Here is a 7,707-nt window from a genome sequence, read left to right as displayed (position 1 = left end):
CCAATATGGCTACAAAGAAAATGAAATGCTTGTTAAAGTAGTTAATTGAGTAGGTAAGGCTTCTATTTTTACACTCACATATATCCCCTTAGCTGTAGCTGACTAAGGACTATAAGAAGACACAAATGATCTATGGGTTCATTTTTATCCCACTTAACAAAGGCTTTAGGTAGGTTTTTCTCCTGCAGTGGCACAGTGCTATAATAAAGAGACATATTCTGCAGTCTGCTCAACCAACTGAAACATACTTGCTGAACAGTGTGACCTTTCCATAATCAAATTAACTTTTCTTAGATGTACAAATGTACACACACACACACACACACACACACACACACACACACACACACACACACACACACACACACACACACACACACACACACACACACACACACACACACAGAAGCAACGTAATAAAATCACAGACATAAAACGCTAATATTTCACCCTTGATATGTTTTTTTTTTTAAATGGAAAGTTGATGATACCATTTGAAAGACTTAATTCAATTACCTTTTGTTTAATCTGATACAGCAGTGAACTCAAGAGGTTTCATAACCTTTTCTAATTACATGCTTCTTAAAGCAAGTGGGAATACACTGTAGCTCAGTGGTAGAGCATTTGACCGCCGATACTTCATAAGGCTGAGAATCAATCAAGCGGAAGGGAGAGAAAGTAATTGCTCCAATCCAGCTATGCAGTTTTATTGCCATGCAACATTAAATCAAGTGCCTGCACGCCCCATACAAGCGAGGGATATGGTTGGTTGATGCAAGCATCCCTTTGACAGTAGGTACACAATTGTTAAGGCAACATGGCAAGGCTTTGGCACATTCAAAGGCCCATAAATTATCAGTCACCATGGTAACAGAATTTCCTCAAGCAATGAAGAGCTAGGAGCTGAACGGGGGTTTATTGTCGACGTGAGGATGCAGTAGTCTCTAATTACTGTAGAATCCTCTGGTCTGTTCTGTCGCCCTTGGGTGTATCGAAGAGCCTGTCTCTGTCGCTCACACAAGGAAATTACTTTCAAGCAGTGGTGGAAGAAGTACTCAAATGTTTTACTTAAGTGAAAGTATCCATACCACGATGTTGGAATGCACTGTTACAAGTACAAGTCCTGTATTCAAAATGTATTGGTACTAGTAGTTTTTTTTTTGGGCTTGTTGTTTCTAAAGTGTAGTTGCTTATTTGGGCTTGTTTCCTAAATGTTGTTTATACCAGCGGTTATCAAAAAAATGTATGTCAAGGACCCCCAAATTAATATGTAATTGTCTGCGTATACCGATCCCCCTTTAGTGCCAGCGACCCCCGAATCAGATTTGTGTAAAAAATATTTCAAAATGTTACGTTTTTCTTTTAGCTTGTAGATTAGCTATTTAAAAAAATCCAATGCATAGGTTTAAATTAATCCTGTGGCCTATAGTCGCTTCTTTTGGGCTTGTTTTCGTAGACCTGGTTGCTTATTTCTCTCACAGAATGTGGCAACACTGCATCTGAGCTGTGATGTGTCACCATTGGAATTGACAACAAATAACTGTCTAAACTCTACAGTTAGACATTATTTTGTCTATTTAGTATGTTAGACATTGTTTTGTTCAACGTCAGGCATCTGTTTGTATTTGTACAGCTTTATTCCAAAAAATACATTAATTTCTATTATTAATTTATTTTATTTTATTTTTAAAATATATTTTTTGGGCTTCTTCAGCCTTTATTTGAGAGGAAAGTAAGCTGACAGGAAATGGAGAGAGACATCAAGCAAAGGCCATCGGGGTCGGGAGTCTAACCCGTTACACGCTGTCAGACTGGATTACCAGCCTATGTGGTATGCGCCTGGACCGCTAGGCCAGCGGGCGCCCAATTTCTAGTATTTTTTGTTTAGTTTTTGTCACATTTTGCGGGGTGTGTCCCACCATATTTATCGGCTCTAGTTTGTAACGATAAGTTAGGGCGCTTTCACACTATGGTCCCGGGTGCGCACTCCAGACCGCTTGGCAGGTGTCGCGCTAGTGTGAATGTTGCGTATCGTCCCCCGAAACGGATCACCGTTCCGTTCCCGAAACCACCTCCGGAGACAGTCTCGGATCCGGATCATGCGTATTTGGGTACGGTACGCTGCAATGTGAAAGCAAGCGTACCGTTAGACGGAAGTGGCCCGCTATTTGTAATAGGTGACGGTATATAAACTCGACCAAAACAGTCAACAAAAACACGTCGCAGATCAATCCACAGGGGTTCAACCATGGCCGAATCCCGCAGTTAATTACTGACCGCCGCTCCCTCCCGCAAGAAAAAATTAAATCCCATTCTGTCCCGCGTCATCCCACGGGTTCATTTAACATTTACTCCCGCCGCATCCCGCGGGTTAATTTCATCATTAAATTATAAAATGAACCCGCGGGATGATGAAAGATTTAGTACCGCATCATCCCGCGGGTTAATTTTATCATTAAATGACCAAATGAACCCGCGGGATGATGCGCTAAAACCCGCAATATTTATATATAAATTTTTTTTTTTTATTATATAAAACATTACATACAGAAAAAGAATGAGAGCGCGAGAGATAGAAAGAGAGGCCGTGTCACGGCCATATAAGGACAGCAACAATATATATATATATATATATATATATATATATATATATATATATATATATATATATATATATATATATATATATATATATATATAGTATATCTTGTGGATATCTTGTGGAGTTTCAGCTACTATGCATCCCAGAAATATATAGCTTATAAGCAGTGGTGTGATAAAATCTGCACTGTATACGGCGTATACACCGTACCACGGTAGAACACATCACTGCTTATAAGGCTTTGTAATTTGAAATTTGTAAGTAAATATGGTAACTCATTTAGATGTAGGCCTACGTAGGTTTATGGTTTCCCAAGGACTATAGCCGTTTCACTCATGATGCAATTTCTCTTTCATAACAGATAGATATGTGCCAGATAATCCCCACACCAAGAGAGTAAAAAAATAAAAGACGTTGGATTGATGTACTTTATTTAGACATGAGAAACAGTACATGGAAGTACAATTCACAACACAAGGTTTCAGTCATTCAGTCCGACTTCACTGTATAGGCTACTATAGTTGCCTTTTCATAAATGATATATTTTTGTACTTAAGCTGTCGTGAAAGTTTATAATATTTAGAGAAATTTAAAGTTTCAAATACAAAAGTAGTAGTAGTGAAGGTTAGCAAACTGGACATTTAGACTGAATGTTTCCTGTATCCTCATCTTGCGCTAATGCACACAAGTGTTTCACCAGGTTTTATTTGTGTTGTTTCTCATAAGCGTACATCCATTGTCCGTCAACAACACAGCAGTCTGTGCCTTGACTTCTGCGCTCACTGCGCTGAGCGCTCAGTGCGTTGACTCACCCCCCAGCCGCAACCCTATATTTATGCGCGACCAGAACAAACATTGTCGCATAGTTGATGACGTCTGTGTCCACAGAAGAAACACTATGTGCATGCCGCCACCTATAGGATCGGGGGTATATATGCAAGTGTACGCTGGTGCGCTAGGATCTTGGCCAATGTGAATGCCTGCCAGCATTCGTACTTGGAAACGGTTCGAATGCAAACGAACCCAGTGTGAAGCCGCCCTAGTCACATAAGAGCCATCTGGGAAACCATTCAGTAAAAAAAGGGGGGGGGATATATGTTTCCTTAATTTTTGCCTCTGGGGGTACCACCTCCTTTGTTGCTTAGACACAGGAACTTGGTTTGGCTCCTCCCCTTTCTTAGTCCACTTCCTCCCAGGTGCTTCTGTGTTTATTCCTACTAACAATAGCACTACCATTATTGGACCCCAGGGAGAGTAGTCTTAACTGTGGTGAGGACTAATGGGGATCCGTAATAAACAATGAACTACATGTTTAGGGCAGTGGTGTAACAGATTCTGTGATTACGTAAGAGCTTACTACTGTTTTAAAATTAGGCTACCAAAATGTGCCCAGATTTTGAACTGTACTGTAGGTGCTCCGCAGAATCCTGAGGGTTAAAAAATAAATACATTTTCGATATCAGCGTTAACTAACCCTTCAGGATTGTCTCTACGTTATGTGTGCCAAATATCTCACTTTGGAGAAGAGCTGTTGAATTCCCAACAGTGTCTGGGAATGTTTGTGTTGTGTTGGTGTATTTTGAGCAGATTTCATCACTCTATTATCTCTGCAGAACACGCCACCTGCTACTGTTGGCAATGTTATCATCCTCACTCATCAAATGGAAGTCTGGGTAAACATTGTAATCACTTTCTCTTGTGGGAGTGTTCATGCAGCACTGCATAGATGTGCTCAATAGATAGAATTTAACTGTTTACAAGATATATGATGCTCTAGCTGGATAATGATATCTACCGTCATGCTCACTAAGGTAGTGATAGCTGCCTTGTGCCAACACATCTGTGTTAGGTGGGAAGCCGCCAGAGGATTTCACAAATATTGCTCTACATTCTACAAGTGACTCTACTTGTAGAGTTACTTGTGGTCGGGGCACTTGTTCAGCAAGAAGGAGAATAGTGGGGGGCGGGGGGAGGTAGATATTGTGATCCTCTGCTCTCCCAGTGACACTCCTCACTGTCAGGTGAAAAGAAGCAGCTGGTGACCATGTGTGTCAGAGTGAGCATGTAGTCTACACCACCCCCAGATAAAAGGTGGAGGTTGGCTGAGACAGAGACTGCAGTACACAGCGAGGAATTGACAATGACTAAAATGACACACAGACATTCCAGAAAGAAAAACTCTAATCCACATTAGTCCTCTCCCCTGCCTACTTCACCATCTGCATTGAATGATTACAGCGGATTTAGGAGGTGAAATCAATGAACAATCATTTATTGTTCCACTAAAACATGTGGTGGTAATTAGTAACTAAGGAACATGTGGGATACACAGATAATTATCAATCCCATTGAGTGCAAAAACAATACCGGCAAGCATTAGAAACTCAAAGCACTGCTTTACTGCAGTACATAAAAATTCTAACTGCGTATCCAGCCGCACCCAACTCGTTTTGGTCCATCGCGTTACATCTTCTGCACCCTTGGAGTGTAGTTAACAACACGCGCAACAATTTGCCTCTCTGCTTAGCCATAGCTCTCTGTCTGACATCTGAAGGAGGGGAGAACTAAATCTGAGCTGAGAGCAGCAGGTGTCATATGGGAAATTATTGGACGCTCAGCGTTGTTTGGGTGCGGAGGAATGCCAAGGATGTGGGGGGGTAGAAAGGAGAAGAGAAAAGATAATGAGATGAAAGATAAAAGAGAGAGAGAAAACAAAGACAGGATAAATTATAGTGTTAAGAGAAAGACAAGGGGGAGACAAAATAGGTAGGGCATGAGAGAGTGAGAGGACAACATAAAGAATTGAGAGCGAGGGAGAGAAGAATAGAGTGAAAGAGAGGTCAAATGAGAGGGTGAGAGAAAGAGAGGGCATTTGCTGCAGTGCTGGCACTGAGCCCTGTCTGGCCCAGTATGTAGACACTAGAGAGGTGAGACCGAGCATGACCAATGTGTCTCCAGACACCTTTAAACCGCCGTCTCACCCATGCATGTACACTAAATGTTCTCCCTGAGAACATGGATTATTATTTTGTAATGTTTTTATGTTTGCCTCCAGCTGACACTAAATGTTAGAATTACATAATTGATTGGAGCAAATCATTCTTCTGAACCTCAGTATAAGAAGTCTAACTTAATATTCCTGTTTTCTACTATATGGGAGGCGTCTCTTTAGGTCAGCAAAGATCACCTGTGTACAATTAACAACTGTGGACTGGGTCCGTTTTGCACATTTTAGTCACACATAGAGGGGCCTCTAAACAACGCGGAGCCTAAAGCTAATTTACTTTCAACCAAAGGGGGCACCACATATTCTACAAATCACTTTTTGTTGAAGAAACATTTATTTCCACCAAATTAGGCACAAATTCACTAGTGCGTCATGTGCCAATGAACGTCAAACCAGGGCCGGCCCTAGGGTTTTCGTGGCCCTAATTTGTTTTGGTGGCCCCCCCAAAACACCCCCATTATAAAATATTTTTAAATAATAACGCTATTTGTTAGATACATGACATAATTACAATATGAAAGTAATTTTTAAAAAAGAAGCCCCCCCTAGTGGTTGTGGCCCTAAGGGACCGCTTATATATATAGCAGCAGCCGGCCCTGCGTCAAACAAGGTTTTCATACTCCAATTTGCCTGTAATTAGATTCACAAACTTGTGGCTGGGGCTCTTCTTATACCATTAAATTTGGTCATACCAATTCCCACTTAACTTGACCCCTGTGCGAACCGGATGCTCAGCGAGGCCTGAGGTCACACTTTTTGTTATTTCACTGAGTTTGACCATAATGTAGAAATGTCTTCTTCATGAAATCCCTCAAATTCAAACTCATATCTGAAAACTATCAACCCAAACTTTTCCCCATAATTGGCATTATGAATCAGCTTCATTTTTTGGCAAAGAGTCTCTTCAAAGTGAGATTAGATGACGCAGTTGGCTCGGTGGACTAAAGCAGAGGCCAGTACAGTGATCTGGAAGCATCAGTGAGTCTGCTTTTTAAACGGCTTCTGCACCCCATCACTCTAATTTCTGGTGCTGTTTATCTCTCTTCTATACTTAATTCTCCCATAAATCATGAGGACCAATGTTGAGAAATGTGTCTACAGTTAGTCTGAAATAGACAGACAAGGCTGAAAAACAACCCTCTTGGGTTGAACAGGGGCTAAGTACAGCTTTTAAGATGACACATGGTGATGTGCGGTGGTAATGTTGAGTCAGTCAGGATGGTTCATATTTCCTACAGAAAGAACAGGCTCCTGGTACAAATGAATGTGGATAACATTGACTAAAGCCAATGGAAGCATAATAAAAAATGTACTGGACAGAGAGATGCCTGCCAGACTTATCTATAGGCTACTGGAATAAGTCAAGCCAAAAATGTGAAAGCTTAGCCTACTAAGTGAAATCAGAAAAATATAATCCAAAAAAATAAGTTTAGTATTTATCATTTAAATATTTTTACTCCGGAGGGAGGGGAAACAAAATGACACTTGAATAAAATGTCCCCTTAACTTAAATTGTATATTCTCAGTAACATGCTTACGGTGACTTTTTGTTGTACAGGAAGGATCCATAAATTACATTAAACATGGCATGGACTATTTAAAGGGATAGTTCACCCAATTTCAATATTTTTTAAACTTATTTTCTATCAATTACACACCCCATGAAGCCTTGAATTCATGGAGATTATTTAGTTTTTGTCACATTCCTAAAACATAGATTGATGACCGGCGGAGTCTCCGGTAGGAGACTCAATAGAGATTCTTTGAGTCTCATACCGGAGACTTGACCGGTCATCAAATAATTAGGAATGCAGCAAAAACTTAAGACTAACTAAAGAAAATCTTTTTGGGGGTGAACTATCCCTTTAATATCTTAAATCAATTATCAGCCCTTGAGTCTTATAAGTTGTATTAATGTCCCTGTTATATAGAGTGGAATATAAAATGCGACCAAAACCTGGCTATGTTGTTAACTGTAGTAAGATTCTCCAAGCTTACCTCAGCTATCCGTGCCCAGAATCACTCCAACAGAAAACTTGAATCCAGACATTTATAAGCATCCTGTATATAAGTGCAATGTGGCGTGAGTAGAATGAAG

This window comes from Gymnoscopelus braueri, assembly GCF_963280865.1.
Source record: "Gymnoscopelus braueri genome assembly, chromosome: 13".
Taxonomy (NCBI): Eukaryota; Metazoa; Chordata; class Actinopteri; order Myctophiformes; family Myctophidae; genus Gymnoscopelus; species Gymnoscopelus braueri.
This window is presented reverse-complemented; position numbering follows the sequence as displayed.